Source organism: Protopterus annectens, chromosome 2.part1 (assembly GCF_019279795.1).
Source record: "Protopterus annectens isolate FY-2018-M chromosome 2.part1, PAN1.0, whole genome shotgun sequence".
Classification (NCBI taxonomy): domain Eukaryota; kingdom Metazoa; phylum Chordata; order Ceratodontiformes; family Protopteridae; genus Protopterus; species Protopterus annectens.
The window spans coordinates 992,783,746-992,804,741 of record NC_056729.1 but is presented as its reverse complement, the minus strand read 5'-3'; positions in this window follow the sequence as shown (position 1 = coordinate 992,804,741).

The following is a 20,996-nucleotide window of genomic DNA, read 5'->3' as shown; positions in this document are numbered from 1 at the left end:
TAAATTGATGACATCACCATGGTTCATTAGCTAGATGCTTATGCTAAAATGTTTTCAAAGCTCACAATAACACTGTACAGCTGCACAACATATATGTCTTTGCAGAAAAGTATACACAGTTTTACAGTGAAAAGACACACTCACAGCTGGACTCAAACATCCCACATATGTAGTTACACAATGTACAAAGCACACTATCAAAGTCATGCAACACAGGAAAATTTGCACTCCACATCTGACATACTGCTTGTATGGAAACAATATGTAATCATTTTGTGGCCAAAAATGTATTTTCTCTGGGGATGTTAGGATTTGCTAGTGTCACAGAGCGCCACTGTAAGTCAATCTCATAATTAGAAGTATATATAAAGGTGGTTGTGAGGTGGCCATTGATATACACCAGTAATAACTGTCACACTACTGAAGCAGTGATGGAATCAAACCATCCACACCATTATATTAGCAGCGGCCAGTGCCACAGGTGACTAATGAGAAGTATTTGGGCATACAGCATCTATGAAGGGTTACATCGGCAGTGTACTGCCAAGGAGATGGATCTGGTAACATCAGTTTTACAGCCAATCAGGGGATGTAAAAGCTGCCACTGCAAAGTTGTGTAAAACAGTCATGACTTCATTGGCAGTCATACTTACAGAAATGAAGCACTGTTGTTTTCGAATATCCTATCTATGTAATTACACATTCTAGAATAGAGTGTAATACATACAAATACCACAGAAGTTAAATATTTAAATGGCTTCAGTTCACTTGCAAAACAATGACCTCATCAGTGTGCTGGGCCACAGGTGTGGGCAGAAAATATAATGTTGAATCATGTGCTCTTATTGATGCCACACAAAACACCTGCCATTTGAAGAATGGAAACATTCTCACCTATCCCACTTAACAAATGTTTGCATCAACTTCCTATGAAAACATTAAATATACATTTTTTAAACCATAATGTTGTCACTTGAAGTATTCATTTAAATATTTGTGGAGAGATTATTTTGTAAAATAACAATGTTTTCTTTAAGTAATGTATAGAAAATTGTAATAATTACAGTCGAAGCAGTATGCCTAGCTACACCTTTGTACTCCAACAAAGTTGTGAATGTGAAAAGTGGGCTTAGGGGATGGTGGAATCATCTATCACTTTAAAACATTTATACAGGGTACAGGATGATTATAGACATGCTCACCTAACTTATACACTCATATGCACGTTCACCATGTTCGGTATCAGCCCTCCTACCTATCTAGGTTACACAGTCTAGAGACCACTACCCTAGCCACAAGCTCCACAAGAGAGGTCTGAAGCTTAAGTAGAGAGATTGCATTTTTGTCAGGATGACATCATCAGTGAGTTTCGTACATGATGCTTCCATAAAAATTGGCATAAGGGAGCTGAGTGCACAATTAAATGTATTCTTTTCAGAAGTGGAGATAGCAACAAGAATTACTCACATATGCAATTCTTCTATGGTAGGTATTGAACCTGCTACCCATCTAGGTGTACAATCTAGACAGCATTGTAATAGCTACAAGCACCACTGAGTATTAAGGGGAGATAGTACACTTTTGTCAGTGTGACCTAATGAATGTGTTTCATACAGGATGATTCCATACATATTTGTATACGTTAGCTGTGTGCACATTTGCAGACTCAGATTGGAATAAGGGAACTGTGTGCATAATTAAATGTATTATTTTCAGGGGAAGTGGAGATAGCAACAAGCATTACACACACTTACAAGTTTTCTATGGTGGGCAGTGAACCTTCTGCCTATCTAGTTACATAGTCTAGAAAGCATAGTACTAGTCACAATTGCCACAGGAAAAGCCTGACGATTAAGGGAAGAAAATGAACTTGGAGTGGTGAGAATGGTTAAATGTATTATTCGCAGAAGTGGAGATGGCAAGAAGCATTACAGACACAATTTTTCCAAGGTGGGGACTGAACTTCTGATCTATTTAGTTACACAATTGAAAGAGCACTGTACAAGTCACAGGCACTACAGGAGAAGTCTAACTCTTAATGGGAGATAGTACACTTTTGTCACAATGAGCTCATCAGTGGGTCTCATACAGGATGTTGTTGTAAGAATTGGGATAGGGAGTTGTGAAGAAGTTACATGTATTATTCTCAGGAGAAGTGGATACAGCACCAACTGTTAAACAGTCTCTGTGTCTCTCACATACATGCACACATGCACACACATGCACAATGAGCTCATCAGTGGGTCTCATACAGGATGTTGTTGTAAGAATTGGGATAGGGAGTTGTGAAGAAGTTACATGTATTATTCTCAGGAGAAGTGGATACAGCACCAACTGTTAAACAGTCTCTGTGTCTCTCACATACATGCACACATGCACACACATGCACAATCTCACACACACACACACACGCACACACACACATGCACAATCTCACACACACACACACACACACACACACACACACACACATATGCTGGGCATTGAACCTTCTACCGCTCTAGCTACATTATCTAGTTTTGCGAATTTAAACCTTTATGTAAATGTACACCAGTTGTCTGTCATATACATCTCTGTAAATTATATAACAAATGTAAATTCAATACTCTGTATTTTGCAAACTTTACTGTTGTGGAGCTTTTCTCCCTGGGCCTCCTCTGAAAATGGGTTCCTGACCCAGTCGGACTTTCCCAGTTAACAAATGTCAAATTAAATATATAAATAAATACATTGGCATGTTTGTAAACAACAATATTTAGAAGAGATTGTACTGTGCATCACAAGTTGTATAACAAATGCATTTGTGTATACAGGAACATTTAACAACACTATGATTGTCACATGTAATGGCATACTTTTATAATGAAATGTAGTTACTGTTCATACTGTACATTGCATTACTGCGAGGGACAGTGACATATTCCACACAATGGGATGACATACACATTAACTGATGCACACCAATGGATTATCAGTCAAAAATTCCTGTCACTTCATGTTGAGATGACTGCCCACCTGTATTGTGCCATACTTGTAATATGTACATTTGCATGACAAACATGCAAGAAATACACAGGACAGTGCACTGTAGAATGACAGTGATGGATTTTGTGAGAATAGGTTAACCAACCTGCTAACACATTGCAAGTGTAAACAGTGTATTGCAGGCATGCATTTTAAATGAATGCATTAAGTGAGTCAACATCATTCTGAAATTAAAATCAGCTGTTGACAAAAATAATAAAGACATACAAATGCTGTGCAACAGCAAACTATAATTCTTTGAGTTTCTCTTTTTGATTGTATTCTTTGAGCTCAGCTTTGCTAAGCTGAGCCATGCTGCTAACTGCAAAGTATTAGCACATGCATAATCATATATTAAAGCGTTGAACTTACAATGGTAATTAGCAGTACTCTGTATTGCTCTGTGCTGACTTCTGTGCAAATATCTATAGAAGACAAGCTTTACAATAGTTAGCAGGCACATTAATGTAACAACAGGATGAGTAAAGGTTTATGCAACATTATACAGCCAGAGCAGTCAAACAAAACATCATAAAACAATTTTTATTCTCTATGTATTCAAACATTTACAGCTTAAAGAAATGATACCTGAGAATTATCTTGGCACACCACATACAAAGTTATAATTGTGATAGTTACTACTTGAAAGCAGATTTCAGCAAATGAAGTTTGGGAACAAACCAATTTGTCCAGGGACATCTTTGGGTGACGCTTAGGTAGTAATAGTAATGAGAGTTAAGATGGTAGTGGAAGAAAGTTAGTGTGGTAAGAAATGGAAGGGTTAAAATTGGGAAAGTAGGAAGGCTGGGAGGAAATGAGGTAAGAGCAAGGAGGAACTTAACTGGTTGTGTGAGTGTAACTGGATAAGGGATCCGATTTTGGCCTGCACTTGCTGCTGCAATGATTGCATCTGTAAAGACCAGTAGGTACTTGGGGAATAGGCATGCCTTGGGTTCATTTTATTAGGTATGGTGAAATTGGGTTAATTTTTTTTGTTCTCCTTCTTACTGCTCTTATACGGTTGTGGTGAGGTAGAAATGTTTGGTTTTCCAATTGTAGTTGGGGGCAGGAATTTGGAATTTATTTCATTTGTCTGTAGAAAAGCTGGGTATTGTTCTTGGGCTTTCTTTGGTACACAGGCACAACTTTTATCTTTGATTCGGACACTTGATGTATCACATGGTAGTTTGGGCAGTTTGTTTCACTGTCCATCATTAAATTCCCCTGTTTTGTTTAAAGGATAGATCTTTTTTAGCCCCCCCCCACACCTTTTTTGTCTGGGCTCCATTTCCTTTCAGTTGCAAGGTGGTGGAGTAGTTTCTTTATCTTGTGGTGACTTTAGCTCCTTTTTCTCATCGGTGGTGGTAATGGTGAAGGAAGGATCTTTTTTTTGTTGCTGGGATGATTCCCAGGCATGCTAGAGGGGTTTGTGAGTTGTGAGGTACCCATGCTTTCTTGTTGGTAATAGTGGTTTTGGAAGAAGCTATACTAGTTGATGGATGATTCTCAAGTATGTCAGAGGTGTTTGCAAGCTGTGAGCTGCTTGTGAATAATGGTCACCAGGCACATGTGCAGTGTGCATTAACCGTCGCATTAGCATGTACGATCGGGGCATCTTAACTCAAGCAGCTAAAGGGATTTTAGAATAAAAACAAATGTGTAAATGTAAAGGACAATGAGTTTGAAGCAAGCACTTGAAATCTATGGTGATGGGATTCCTTTAGTTGCAGCATGTGATTAGTCGCCACATGCTAACAATGGTAATATTGGGAATTATTAATGCTGCACTTTTATTAGTCAGGAATGAAGTACCTATATACATGAGAAAGATGATGTTTTGAAAAATAAGCAAAATGTATAAAATGTAGCATAATTTTAGGGCAAATGGCTTACAGAGTATGGGCAAATGCTATTTTGTTGCTAGGTGTGTATTTTATTAAGTGGGTTACTTGATAGAGTACAAGCTTAGAATAATATTCTGTTTTGTTGGTCCAGGAAGAGTTCGTGGTGGTGGTGTGATTGCTCCCTTTGAATTTTGGTAGCATGTCTTGCTGGCTTGCTTCTTGATTGGTGCTAAGGTTGAAGCAACCCACAGTCTTCACTGCTGTAATGTATCTAGTTGGACAGACTGTGTTCTGTAACAGAAACGGTCCGTGAGTGTTTCCTGGGCTGCTAAGCATAGGCAAGCATACTTCTCAACTGTACAGATTTTCACAGAATATCCAGATTTCTGCTTCATATTTTAGTCCATTTTTCATAACATTGTGATTTCCTGGCAAATCAGTGGCAAATTATTAAAGACTGAAGTTAGAAAATGACAGACATTTCAGTTTCAGACTTCGTACCCTTTAAAGAATTCATGCTAATGCAAAACCTGTTATTCTATCAACTTTATAAATTGGTAAGAGCAATATTTAAAAATTGTCCCCACTTTTTGACCTTTGTCTCACTTTTATTTATGGCTTTGTCCAGATTTCTTGCTCTAAGAGGTTGAGAGTTATGTCTGTGAGTAATGGTTAACCTTTATGGCAACAGAGAGATCATGAGCTTTGTTTAGTGATTGTGGCATCCCTCTTGGCTGGTTTATGGTTTGTTGGGGGGGTTGAAACAAATCACAGTTCCTGGCTGTTGGGAGGGTTCTTGGTGGTAAAGAGTGAGTTTCTCGGGTTATGAAGCACCCATAAGCAATGGTTGCTCTCCGCGCATGGGTGGCAAGGCGGTAAGCATTGCATAGAGAGGGCTGAGCCTTTGTGTCCTACAAGGTGCTAATGTTATACTTTTAGCTTAGACATTTTATGCATAGCTTTGACCAGTACAATACCATTGGTTAAAGCTAGCTAATAGGTTTTAACTTGTTTGTGCAGTATTTGCAGTCGGATTTGATCACATTTTCTTTACTGCCATAGCATTTTCATACATGGTTCTATAGCTAAAATGGTACCATTTCTGAAGAACACTCATTTTACCTTAATTGCTTTTACTTTCTATGCCCCACAGTCAGAGTGACCTCACAGTTACAGAATCCATGTTCATGGCTCAAAGTCAACACAAAATGTTGAGGTTTTGTCACAGGATAGTATATGCAGAGGCCTGGGAGAAAAACTTAAATGTATTACATGAAAGTAAACACACTATTTTCTGACATTCATTTACAGACTGAGAGTTTTTTACAGTTGCTTTTTATTTTGCAGATGGCGGGAGCACAGAATTTGCCTCAGCCAGTAGCTTGAGGGAGGTGGACTCAATAAGTGATGGATGCCGTTGCGGTGGATGTTCCAGCCACAGGAGCAATGCACAATGAGGTCACAGGTAGTGATACACTGTTAGGTTATCATTTATGCATGTCAGATTTGATGCAGTTTGGGAGAAGTGTGGGGACAAGTAAGGATGAGGTATGCCAGAGGCAGGGTAAAGCCGGTGGCATGGCTGAAGAATGATAGAAGTTTGGGGGACCCTTTTTAGTAAAGACAACAGTTTCATGAGGAGGATTTTGGCAATGAGGAGAGTTTAGGTTTGATTATGGGGAGTTTAGGGTCATCCACAGGTGGGGTAGAGTCACAACAGCATGAGGATGGGTCTGACTTTGGGATCCAACTGGGTAATTTGTTAGCTAAGCAGGCCCTGGGGGAGGGGGGTATTTTTTCCCCCTCACATACCACCTTAATTTAAAGGAAAGATCTGGAAGGGGGATTTTGTCAGTATTTTGCATGACGGAATCAGAAACTACAAACAGTAAGGATTTTTGTCAGCTTTAGCAGCCCCAGGACAGAGGAGGATAGGTAGACTATAGCCAAGGACATGGACAAATTGGGTGTTAGGCTTAATTTATTACATGGAGGTTCTGTTGAAGAAGGATACCACCTTTGGCCTTACCACTTTTGACTTATTTTCTCATGATCTGTGCGGCACAGCATTTGTGGGTGGAGAATGCCTTGTGGTACGATCAGATGTTTTGGAAGTGGTAGGTGGTGGATCAGTCACTACATTGGGAAGTGAGACATCCTGCCATGTGGCTAGCCATTATAGTGAGGGTCAGCAAGGGGATATGCTGGGCCTTTGATGCAAGGTGTTGCTCATGGGTGATGTGTAGTGTGCAGGTATGCATTCAGCTGTGAAGGTGGTAAACAGAAATGCATATTGGTTAATTTGAGTTCTCAGAATCCTGAATTAGGTGGGTTACCTTTATAATTTCTTGGATTTCAGGGTAGTCAGGGCAGAGGGAATTGTTTGGGGAATTGTTGGGGGCAGAGAAGGGGGTGTCTTTTCATGGGTTAAATGGAAGAACAGGGGATGCATTTTCTCATTAACATACAGGTATTGTGTCTACTGCTCATGCAATTTCCTGATTCAGCAGTTGCAGTCAAATTAATAGATGGGTTGTCTGAGGGATTTTATGTTAGGTCAAGGGTGGGAAGGGAAGGGTCAGTTTGTAGGAATCTGCATTTCTTTCTGGTGTAGGAATAGATTTTGGAAGGCTTGGTGGAGAAGGAATGGTGGGTGAGTAAGTTAATGGGTCCATTTGATATTCTTCCCTTAAGCAGCTTTGAGGTTTCTCTGTTGGGGTTAGTTCCTAAGAAGTTGGCACAGAATTTCATTTGATTCATGACTGGTCTTATCCCAAGGGAAATTCTGTCTATGATTTTATTTTGGGAGATGATGCAAAAGTCAGTTATGCATCTTTGCATGATGCAGTAAAGGTCATTCGGGACTTTACAGACCCATGGTTAGTGAAGGTCGATACTGAGTCCATTTTTCATTTATTACCAGTTTGAGAGGAAGAGTGGCCATTGTTGGGCAGAGGTGTTGAGTTTAAGTTTATTTTGAGATGGACATGCCTATAGGATGCTCAGTGGCATGTGCTACTTTGATCAGTTTAGCACTGCTCTCCATTGGATTAGGTAGCAGTGGGTGGGCTGCTAGGAGGCAGTACATTTTCTGGATGGCCTCTTAAAAATAGGTAAAGGGTTGGTGGAGCATTGGAAGTTAGGTGGGTGTTTTTGGGGATGGTGAGACACTGGGTGTTCTATTGCCTATGCAGAAGTTATAAGGCTCAAGCAAGGCATTGTTTTCTGGGATTGCTAGTGGATGCAGGCCATGGCTTGTTTGGAAGAAAAGATTATGTTGGGAAATCCAAGGATAAGGTGTGGATTAAGGATGTCAGGGAGCTCTTCAGGCTCCTGAAGTTTGATGATAGGACGTTCACTTGGGTTGTTCCTTTTGTGGGTTGGCCTTTTTATTGAATGGGTGGAAAAACAAATATCATTGGGTGAGGGTTATTAAGTTGGTGAATGCTGATTTAGCATTGTGGTTGTCTTTTGGAGCAGTTTAATGGTATGGCTTTTGGCAGGCGGATTGGGTTGTTCGTGAGTTTTGTAATAGTTTATGGATGTGGCAGGAAGTATTTGGATGTGGGCATATTTTTGTCTCACTGTTCAGCAGGTTGAAGGATGATTGGAGGAGGGAATGTTGTATTTTTGGAGTTAGTTTCAAGTTGGCTGGTGTCTGAGTTCTAGCAGGAGAAGTTGTGGGAGAAAAGTGTTAATTTTCAATCAGACAATATGGCACTGGTATGAGCCACTGGTGTTGCCAGACAAGGTGTGCCAGGTTGGTTTGGAATGATCAGATAGTACAGGAATCCTGAAGCATGGAAATTTGACATATAGTAATTTTTGAATGAATAGAGCTACACTTCAGAGAGGCCTATATGTGTGTGTTTGTAATTATTTATTTGAATGCATTTCTATATAAAAATAAGTATTAGTGTCAATAAATATGCTTTGGATGGATGAAGTTTAATTTACTGATTAATCTTCTTCTGGCTTTTCCCAGTTAGGGGTTGCCGCAGCGGATCACCTTGTCCGTTCATGATTGGCAGTGGAGTTTTACAGTGTTGAGTTGCCAGCCTGGCACCCAACCTTCCACAGAAGGTACACACATGCACACACTCACACCTAGGGCAAATTTTGAGTGTCCAATCCACCTGCAGCATGTCTTTGGGAGGAAACCGGGGCACCCGGAGGAAACCTACATGACCACAGGGAGGACATGCAGACTCCGCACAGAAGGCACGCCAGCATCGAACTGGAGAACCTCTTGCTGTGAGGTGGCAATGCTAACCACTGCACCACCGTGGCTGCCCTAATTTACTGATTAATACACATCAGTTTATGTTACATGCATACTTCCCAAGATATAAGGGCTTTAAACACATAATTGGGATATGTGCTGAGTCATGATGATTATAGCAAAAGTATTGTGCCCATCATACACACGCAAGTGACTTTTATATTAAATATAGTCATTGTCAGGTCCCTATTATTTTAGCGAATGCAATTAATTGCGAATGCTGTTTAGTCAAATGTCATTACGTGAAATGGCAAAATACCGAAAGCATGGAACGGCGATTTTTTTCCTAGGGAAAAAAATCACTGGGCCATTTTCGGGACTTTGCCATTTCCTCCACTGTGGTGCGATCTCAGAGTTGGTATATTTAAGTAGGGGGGTGTGGGGGGCAAATCCCCCCACTTTATTTTGTGTTTGGATTTTTATTTTGTAGGGATCAGCGATTTTTTCCCTGGGAAAAAAATCATTGATCCATGTGTCTGACATTTTGGGTTTTCGGGGATTGTGGGTCGATTATATAGCGTTCGCAATTCATTGCGTTAACTTATACAATATAGACCTGTCATTGTCATGTCTAGGAAACTGGACACACATTAGCTTGTGTTTGTATGTGAAACATTAATGATGTATGATAAATAGTACAGTTCCATTATGCATATGTTGCTTGCAAGAAATAGATTTAGCACTATCAATTTTGTTTAGTGGTACAGTCCTATTAATTTAAAAAAGCATATTGTAGCTGGATTCAAACCTGTCATCATTTGTGTTCTTGTCTACATTTACACTTTGTGACACTGAGATAGTCTATAACAGGTGGAATTTCTCCTCCAGTACTATCCAGTACTATTTTAAGGAAAGAACAGTGTTGCCAGGTGTGTTTGTGCTACCTAAGGCAGCCTAAATTAACATTTTCACTTTTTTCTTTAGATAGTGAACCCTGGTTGCATGCTGCCAAGCAAAGAGTAACTGAACCTTAAAAAAAAAAAAAAAAAAAAAAAAAATGACATATTGTGACTAATTGCAATGTGATCTCTACACAACATTCAGTCAACACTTCCTCAGCCTTATTTTTCTCAGTTCACTTCAATTACAATTTGTACCAAAGAATTTGACATCTATCAAGTGCATTTTATGAAGTAAGCACTATCACTGTTGTGGACGGCCATGCAAAAATGCAAGGCATGCATATTTGCTCTACCTAAGGCAGCCTAACCTACATTTTTAATTTTTTTTCCTTAGGTAGTGAATCCTGTTTATGTGCTGCCAAGGAAAAAGTAAATGAACCTCAAAACTAAGAAAAATAAGATTACATATCATGACTAATTGCAATGTGATCTTTATACAGGATTCAAACAATGCTTCATGGGCCTTATTTCTGTCAATTCATGGGCCTTATTTCTGTCAATTCACTTCAGTTATATCATGTTCCATATAATTTGACATCTGTCAGGTGCATTTACTGAAGTAAGTATTATTCATGTTGCCGGGGGAGGGGGGGCACAGAATGATGCCAGGTATACTTGTTCTACCTAAGGTAGCCAAAACTAAATTTTTCATTTTTTCCTTAGGTAGTTAACCCTGTTAGTGTACTGCCTAGCAGATAGCAAATGGAAAAGACATTAGAAAATAAATATATAATAGAGGAAAAAGTAGAAAGTAGATACATGCAGTGAATGGGTATATGTAGCAATGACCAGAGCAAGAAGTGCCTTCAAGTGAAAAGTTCTTCTTTCTCACATCTCCTTTCATCATCAGGCACATACTTCGTGAAACACCATATCAGACTTGTAGATAATGGCGAATAATGTCAAAGTGTCAGACTAATGATCACATGTTGTTAGCAATAGTGACAACAGTTGATTTAATGTGATTAAATGTGTATTCCGACAACCCTCTGTAAAAGTATTCAAAATGTCACTACACTTATACCTTGTACCCCAGTGAAAGTTACTTGCCAGGTGCATTTTCTTCCCTGAGTCCTATCCAGAGTGCTGTCAGTTGCACAGTGATGTTTGGCTGCTTAGTGCTACCTAAAGCAGCCTAAACTAAAAATTTCACTTTTTTTCCTTAAGCTATGGAACTGACTTTCTGAAACAAACAGCTTTTGGGGAATAACAAGCTGAACACACATGAAATGAATCACAATGTATACCTAGCAATGAGCACAACCAGTAATAAATTACAGCTATACATTCAGCCATTTCACATTTCCTTGCCACCTCAGTATTATCAAGTATGTCTCACAATATCAGGACCTTAGCTAATGCAGTGTTTATGGAGAAGGTCACTAGGACCAGCAGAAGTGCTTTCATTGTTCAGTCAGCATACACAATTCATACTTATATCATTTCAAATGACTTATCTGTCTGTCAGTTTTAGGCAATACTGACCTTACTTGCGTTTCCCACATGACCACATTCATACACCAAAATGTGTGTAGAGTTATTATGAGCTCCCTCAGTGAAATGATCTGTGAGTAGATTTTGATACTGCATCACCTGTACCGTTTCTCTAAGCTGAATACCTTTACACATTATGTCACAGAAATGGGAGAGCAACAACTTCAGTTTATTCACTTAACACTGTTCAAACTGCTGAGTAAAGTACAACAATGCCAGCCTTTATTGCATTATTGATGGCAGTCCAAATAAACTTAGTCACTTTTCCCTCTGGGCAGTGAAATGTAATTCAGTGCTATTGAATATTGCCTGTCGATGGTGCACAATGCCAAAAATCACAGAAATGATACAGAAATATATTATTCTAGATCAAATACTTTACATACAGATGTTTAAACAAATTTGGTATGTTTCAATAGGAACCTGTATTGGTTTGAACCCTAAAACATACACACACTATTTCCCAAAGATGTCACAGACAAAGACATGTTTAGCAAAGTGAAAAAGAGTTCAGATGTGACAATGTACCAAGTTACATTGAAAGTTCAACAGAAACAAGTTATGAAAGCTGTCCTTTTACATTCAACTGTGAATGTCTGGATGATGGGGATATTGTTAGCTACAGTTAGCACAGGCATGTACTCACACGATATTAAACAATGACTGCAAACAGTGCAGGTGTGTCTCTTTCTTTCTGTCTGGTTTCAAATTCAATTATCTATGCTCTTCTAATAGCACCTCTAGTGTTGTTTTATTGCCATATGTTATCTTTACCAATGCTTAAAGTACTCCCTTTAATATGAACAACATTTCTCATTAAGGTCCAGTAACTGTGGTCATTTAAGCCAGCATTTGAATGTTAGAGATGTTGATCTCATAAATCAGTCAATGTACTTTTAAACTTTTTATTAAGTCTCTTCCCCCTGGCACACCCTCAGTAGGTATACATCAAAGGGGGGAGACTATGTATGTTAAAAACAATAAACTTGTTTTAAAAAAAAAAAAATGGGGGAGACTATGAGAGCTGATTGTTCCTTAAGTCAGACTAATCATTAACAAGGAACACTTCCCAATGCTCGTCATTGCATCCCTAGGGCATGTGCATGCAATCGTGTAGGTCCTTACATACTGTTTACATTCCCTACACGTAGAACAATAAAAATAGCTAGGAACCAAATCCACAATACACTTTTAATGACAAATAGTAAAATAATAATAAACATTGAGTGCTGTCACCGCTAAAATAAGGACTTCATAAGAACACTTAACCATTGCAAATAAACAGTATATAGACACAAACAGCAAGTCAATGACCCAATAATTCCACTAATCCATTTTTCTGACCAATTAATTAGTAACATATCCCTTAAAGGCATGCCTACTCTTACATACTTAAAGCACTTAAAAAACCTTGAGTTCTGTACATCTTATTAAAATCACAACTATATTTAAGTTTGAGAAAATGAAATACAATAAAGCATATATTAAATACACACATTAAGAAACCCTTCACAGACAGTATAAAATGTTGAAATGTTAAAATATTAAAATATTGATATATTAATATATAGAATATTAAAATACTGAAATATTGTTTTCTTGTATTTGAACTTAAAATCATGAAATATTTACAAATAGTTAGCAACTTTTAGATTTAAAACACTGACTATAGATGTTATGACATTCAATCTGAGAGAAATGGTAGCATTAGTTTTCAGTTGTCATTGTAGCTATTTGTATTCTAAAAGGACATCCCCTGGTCCATCTCTACAATCCATTGAAACATGCTCAATAGCATAAAATCCAAATCTATGGGTATCATAAGAACTAATATGTTTGAATAAAACACTATGCTCGTATTTTTTAATGTCATACAAATTGCAATAAAGTTGTGCTTTAAATAGTTGTGCAGTTTTCCTGATTTAAAAGTGAGGGCACATTTGACATTGTGCCACATAAGTAATCCCAGAACTATGACAATTAGATTTTTGTCTTAATTTAACCATCCCATATTTATAAGTGTGAAAAGAAGCTCCTTCTGTCATATATTTGCATGGGTTACAATGTCCACACCGGGACATTTTTCCATTTGTCTTATAAACTTGTGTCCTCTCCAACATCATCTTAAAACAGCTATCTTTCCTGTAAACTTTTCTCAGGTTGCAACCTAAGAGGTTACAATAATCCTAATACCAAAAACCTTCCTGTTTTTATCAATAATTGCTCTAATACCATACAAATCCCTATTAAAAGACAAAACACAAACTCAACTAAAATCAGACTTAAAAGGCTCAGTTTGCAATGAAGATGCAACTGTTTGCATTTGATAGCCTCTTCCCAATAAAGGGACAGATCATCCATTGTTTCATTTTTTAACCTCCTGAAAAACTCCTTTTAAAAACCTGAGGGATAACTACATATTTCAAACATGTGCCACAATGTTGTGCTTTCCATTTCAAATGTACTGTTCTGCTATACAATTCTAGATAATCTTACACACTGCCTCTAAACTAAAATATTTTTTTTGATGAATAGGCTGCCAGTAGTTAAAGTATAAAAAACTACTAGAATAAGTAGGTTTCCTAAATATGGATGATTCAAAACCTTTTTTTCTCCCTATTTATGGTTACAGAAATATCTAAGTAATTCATTTAATCAAAATTAAGTTCCATAGTAAATTAGAAAAAAGTAGTAGACTCCAAATATTGAAGAAATTGATTTAGTTTATCTACTGTACTCATCCAAAAAAATAAAAATGTCATCCAAAAAGCATTCATGTAAAGACCAACAACTTTTGTATTCAGAAGAAACTACATACTTGTTTTCCCAGTAAGCCATTACCAGGTTAGCAAAAATGGGAGTGCAAGGTGCCCTCAAAGCCACCCCCTGGTTTTGCTTAAACAGCTGGCCTTCAAAGATTATAAAATTGTTACTTAGAACCAACTCCATTAAAACTTTTAATGTCTGCATTCTGTTGTGGTCCAATTTGGTTTTAAAACCCAAAAATTTATAAAACCAATCCAAACCGAGGTTATGGGGAATAACGGAATATAAATCCTTCACATCTACAGTCACAAAAATTAGGTTGTCTGAAAATAAATCATCTGTAATTCTACCCAAGAAGTCCCAGGAATCCATGTAAAGATATCTAATATCCAAAGCTACTCCATTAAGCTGCTGATCAATACATTGTGCTATAGTAAATGTTTTTAAAGCCTTTGCATCCACAACTGGTCACAAGGGTGGATCAACCCGATTTTTGTGAACCTTAGGTATTCTGAAAATTGTGCCAATTCTTGGAAACTTCCTCATAGTCATCTCCGTAAAGCAACTTAAACATTTTGTTGATATAGTTGTTCATTGCTGGAGCCTTCCTGTGTCCTGATAGAGCGCTCTTCAAACTATCTGGAGATATACAGAGCTGAGTATATTTTTCTGGCACTTCAGAGTTGTGTACTGGTAATTGTTGTTTGACTAATTTTATATCATTGCTGGCTGACATCAGAGTTGTGCACTGTTATTTTCTGCTTCACTGTATAGTTTTTCAGATCTCTGCTGAAGGTGTTTTTTTCATACCCACCCTCCCTATTCCTGTGTTGTTGTTTAAATTTGGAGGCTTTTGCAGTTGCCCGCCCCCCACTGTAGATTTGATCTGGGATACTCCCCCCAGTCCCATCTCTTTACCTCATTCTACCTAATAGACTCCTTCTGCACTTTTTAGTCATTTTTAATTTAATTGCATTTTTAAACTGTTTGGTCTAACACTGCTACATACTCAAGTGTGCTAGCTTGCACTGCATTTGAATTGTTCTGACTGCTGTTTTAGCTACCTTTCTGTATATATATATATATATATATATATATATATATATATATATATATATATATATCTATATATAAACAAAAAAATACCTTTCCTGTATCCAGGACTGTATGTAAGCTTCTGAGTCCCCCCCCCCAAGCTTTCTGTGTTGGAGGGAAGCCTTCTAGCTTATCAGTGGTGTGGTAAGCTCTAGGTAACCAATCTACCACATAAGGAGTGGTTCTGGCCCAGACATTGTAGTTATTGGCCATTTGGGCAGTTTTTCCATCTCTCTCAACTTTCTGATTTAAAAGCCCACATTTGCACTTGTTTCCCCCCTTTCCTGTAACTAGTTTAGTCCAGATACAGATTCTTAGTTTTAGCACTTGAATTTGATTATTCATGATCAGCACTTGTTCAGAACTTGTAAGCACTAAATAACCTACTAATTACTACAGCACTCAACCTTCCTCATTACCTAGAGGAAAACAGTTTTGGTACTTACTTTCCTCACTTGCTTAGAGAAAAAATATTGTGTACTCACTTTCTTCACTTATCTAGAGGAAAATAGTTTTTTATTCAGGCATGTCCAAGGGTCAGCTCCCAGTGTTCTCTCCTGTCTATCTGATGAATCTGGGCATCTTGGGGCAATGTAGAAATTGCCTCATGTACACAGACAACCCTCTCCTCCTACCAGCCAACACTACAACCTGTGAGAGATGCACTTATCTAGCCAAACTGGAGGTAAAGCTCTCTCCATTCAAGACTGAACTTGACAGTCAAGAGGAGAAGGTAAACACTTGCACCACACCACACTCATCACATAGTCTCACTTAATCTAAACCACCAAAATCCACACATAGAAACACAAAAACATTTGTGGAGGCTCTTAATAATAATCTGCTCAAGCAACAGAGACCTCCAAAGCAGAAATGCAAGCAACCTCCACCCCCCCAACATAACCCAAATGACACATAGCCCGCAGACTCAGTGTGCCACTCAACCACAGCCAATAAGGCAAAAACATGTACCCAAAACACTAGTCATAGGTGACTCTATAGTCAGGCACACTGATGTCCCACTCACCAGGCTAAACAAGGAGAAGGTTACTGTCAGCTGCCTGTCAGGTGCCAGGATCCGCCACATAACCCATGCACTCAGGTCACTCCACAAAAAGTACAAATATGACTATGTCATTGTCCATGTTGGTGTGAATTACCTGAGACATACCTCCCTGGACTACATGAAAAGAGACATGGAAGAGCTCTCCGATCTTGTAGCCCAGGCAGGTATGACCTTGCTCTGAGTAGCATTCTGCCATCACCCAGAATGATGCCGCAGTACAAGGACATAATGATTGACTTCAACAATTGGCTAAGCTTCTGGTGCCATTCTAAAGGGATCCAGTATCTGTCTGCCTGGGATGACATGGTCGACAGACCACGATTCTTTGCCAGAGATGGCCTGCACCTGTCACTCCTGGGATTCGGGATACTGGCTAAGGTTCTTGTGCCCCTATAGTGCCTTTTTTAGGCAAGGTTCAAATGACAAATTCACCACCGTAACAGGAACAGGCAAGCAAAAGCTGAGGGTGATGCTACTCAATGCTAGAAGTCTAAATCTCAAAATGCACTCACTCGAGGCACACCTTAAAATGGAGAACATCGATATCTGTGCAGTGACTGAGACCTGGTTCAAGGCTCCAGAGAGCACCCCCTGCACTACCAGGCTATAACACAAACCACACTTTTCGGCCATGTAACCTGGACCGGAACACCAAAGGCGGAGGTGTGTCCATATTCATTAAGGATATCCACAACTCCAGGCTAGTTGCTCAGCATAATGCAGCTGAGGTTATCCAAGTGCAACTAACTCTGGGCAAAACTGCAATCCAAATTGTAGCTTGCTACAGATCACCCACCATGCCCCAGGATTCCCACTCCTGTTTTCTTGATGTACTGGAAAATATTAGGGTTCAACCAAACACCCTAATAATAGGCGATTTCAACTACACCACCATTAACTGGGAAAACTACTCATGTACCATCTCCTTTGCTCAACGCTTTCTGGAATTCATAAACTCCAATGCCCTGGATCAACTTAAACACACCCCTACCAGGGGCAGTAATATCCTAGATCTAGTCATTTCCAACATGAGTGACTGGTGCTCCACACCTGAAGTCAACGCCTCATTGATCCAATCTGACCATAAGCTAATTACCCTAGATATCCACATCCTGCCCCCACCCCCCATTAAGGAAACCATGGTAAAGAATTTCTCCAAAGCCAACTTCATGCTTCTTAAGACAGAAGTGGTGAATTTCATGACACCCATGCAGATGGACAATACAGTTACGACTACTGAATCCTACACAATTGCACTTTATAAGCACTTACATGAGTGCATGGATCATGCTATCCCAAACAGAACCAAGACATTATCCTCCAATAAAAGGAAGCCAATCTGGTGGTTCCCTGCCATAAACAAACTGTACAACAGAAGGAAGAAACTGTTGCAAAAGAAAGTAAAATCCCACGAGTGGAGGATCTCCCTGGTCAGCCTCAGTAAGAAGCTCCAATCCCTGATGAAATCCTCCAAAGCTAGTTACGAAAACAAAATCACCACTGATTCTAAAGACAACCACAGAGCATTCTATAGCTATGTCAAGAATCTCAATGGCAACACTCAGATCTGCTCTGAGTTACAGCACAATGGCACTAAATATACTGACCCAACTGATATTGCCAACATCCTTGCAGATAGGGTCAGTGCTAACTTTACCCCCCTCTCACCCCCTAAAGAGCCCATCTCTATACCGGAAGAATGCAAAGTTCCTGTAATCATGGCTGCACAGGTAAAAACCACACTCTCCAAAGCCAAGAACACAGCATCCATGGGACCAGACAACATCCCACATTTTACATGAACTACAGAACGAACTGGTACCCCACTTAAGTACCATGTTCAGTCATAGCCTCACCTCAGGCTTTGTGCCTGCTGAATGGTGCACAGCAACGTTTATCCCACTCCACAAGGGGGGAGCCACCACGGACCCTGGGAACTACCGCCCCATTAGCCTGACGACCCTGGTCTGCAAGCCCATGGAACGTATCATCATGGAACGTATAAACAAAGACATTGGTAATCTTCAAACTCTGGACCCCACCCAGTTTGGGTTTGTAAAAGGCAGATCATGTCTCCTAAACCAGATAGACTTCTTTGAAGCAGTCACCAAAGCCATAAACAAGGGTAAGGTTGTTCACACAGCCTATCTAGATCTTACCAAGGCTTTCAACACCATCCCCCTACTCTGGAATTATAGATAAACTCACTAAACTAGGTATACATCCCTATGTCACAAGATGGGTTACCAACTGGCTCACTGACAGAACCCATACTGTGAAAGTAGCAGACTCCAAATCCGACTTCAGACCAGTGACAAGTGGAGTACCACAGGGTTCAGTCCTGGGTCATTTCCTGTTTGGTATCTACTTCTCTGAAGTACAGGCTAATACAGAAGGTCTTTGGCTAATGAAGTTCGCAGATGACTGTAAACTAGGAGCCATAATCGAAACTCCTAACAATGTGGACATCTTACAACAGGGCCTCACTGAGACAGATGCCTGGTGTCAAAGCCAGGGCCTCAAGCTCAATGCCAAAAAGTGCATTGTCATCCCCTTTGGTAAAAACTCTGTACCCATGAACTGCAACATAGGCGGTAGTATACTTAACACCAAAAGAGTGATAAGAGACCTTGGGACACAGGAGGACAGTAGTCGCTCCTTTCATAATCACATCGCCACAGTAGTCAGGAAATCCTTCTATGTGGCACACCTCGTCACAAAAGGTTTCTCATCCAGAAAAAAGAGGTCATTGTTCCCCTCTACTCATCACTCATTAGACTCATTATAGAGTACAATGCCCCTTTTGGTATGTACCTCACAAGACATCTGCAACAACTGGAAAGGCCGCAGAAATACCTCATAAAGAAGATTATTGGCCTCAAACAGATGCCCTATGCATACCGTCTCAAAAAACTCCAACTTTACTCCATCACATATCGTCTATTCAGAGGTTCAGAGGTGATCTCTGCCTAACATACAAAGCTATGTCAAACCCAGAGCTGGTGGACATGCTTCACTTAAAGAAATCCCAATCCCTCTAGGGACCTAAACCTTGTCACCACAATAAACAGAATGTGCTGGAGGGATAGATTCCTGTCCCAGAGACTTCCCATACTTTGAAATAAACTACCTATCTATATCAAACAAAGCTCCTCATTAGCACTCTTCAAGAAAAATCATGATGATTGGATGGGGAAATAGGAAATTCACCCCGGGAATCACCTCTGTGGCTCTGCTTGACAGTGGCACAGGAAAATAATTTTCTTGGGTGGCAAAAGCCAGGGTACCTTTTTGGCTGGGCTTGTATAGGCCCCAGGGCCGATAGCCTACCACCTACATATGAACCTATGAACCTATGAACATTTATTACCACTAGTCCGCTCCCCTTGTCAAGTTTCATTAATCTAACTCGTTTATTATTAATAAACAAACCAAAAGGTTCCGAACCAGCAGGTGTAAAACTCCAAAGGTTTATTAGGAAATGTAAAAGTAAAGCGCTTTTCGCCCCTTAGTAGGAAGACTTCTTCAGACAAAGGAAAAATCATCAAACACAATTTAAAACCCAAAAAGGTGTGTGTTACAAAATTACAAACAGCTGCCTTAATTGAACCCACTGACATACCTTCACATTTAAAGTTGTATTACATTAAAGACATAAATAAATGCCCACTTAGTGTAGACAGGGTGTCAAACATAAAAAGTTTTCAAAAGAAACATGAACTTGATAAAAGTAATCAAGAATGTCTTAGTGAAGATTCATGAACCTAATCAAGTGTAAATACTGTCTGTTTCCCTTAAAATACATTTTAGCAAACAACTTTTCATAGGGTAAAACAAAACTCATACAGAATCTTGTGATTAAAAATAAAATAAAATGAAGTAATGCTTGCAACTAACTATATACAAATATAATATCCATTCCTTAACAGAAAAGGTAGTAAGGAGTACACATCTCTAATGCATAATGAAGAATCAATAATACAGGAATAAATAAACAGTGCAACTCAACTAGGAGTCTGCAATAACCGGAATTTCAAAGGCGTTTCTAATAAAAGAAATGTTATTTCTAACGTTAAATAACCAAATACATTTATTTCTGTGTTAAAAATCTAACAGAAATTGCTTGTCATTTAAACGCCAACAGAATGCAATGACAGTATATGAAAAATAATTTTTTTAAAATGTTCCTTGAGCAATGGGTAAAGCACCAAGCTACGATGAGAACACATTCTAAGCTTTTAGTATGCACAGTTGTAGCAGCCAAAACAAGTCAAAATGCAGCTGTTTCAGAAAAAATATGGCAAGGCATTGCGTGGAAGACACGTCTAAATCAAAACAAACAAACCGCCAGATTCACAAGATGGTACTTCATTCAAGAACCATGCAGGTACTAAGCATGCAAAAATGGCGGATAGCCAAACCAATGAAAAATCAGTTCACAGTCGCCCATGAATACGGCACATTGTTATGCAAATGAGTTTGTACAAAAGATAATAAATAAAGTAGCAGAAGACAAAAGAAAG